The sequence below is a fragment of the Teleopsis dalmanni genome, chromosome 1, assembly GCF_002237135.1.
Source record: "Teleopsis dalmanni isolate 2A chromosome 1, ASM223713v2, whole genome shotgun sequence".
Taxonomy (NCBI): Eukaryota; Metazoa; Arthropoda; class Insecta; order Diptera; family Diopsidae; genus Teleopsis; species Teleopsis dalmanni.
In genome coordinates, this window is record NC_051846.1 from 199,400,540 (window position 1) to 199,400,924 (window position 385).

Genomic DNA, 385 nt, shown 5'->3' on the forward strand with positions numbered 1-385 from the left:
TTACAGACTAAAAACAACAAACTAGTCGAAAAATTATTCAAAGAAAATGCGTTTGATATTGCAAAAAAGAAAAAATTAATTACTTACACAGCTACGGCACCACGAATCTATGGGTTGCCGAAAATACATAAGATGGACATCCCTTTAAGACCTATAACGTCGTGTATAAATTCCCCATCACACAAATTATCTCAATATATTGCATCTATATTAAAAAGCATAACTAAAGACTCCGTCTACAATATCAAAGATGCTATTGCTTTTAAAGAAAAAATTAACAATTCACATATTTTTGACGATGAAAGATTAGTTTCCTTTGATGTAATCTCATTATTTCCGAGCATCCCAGTAGACTATGCATTAAAAATCATTGATAGTAAGTGGT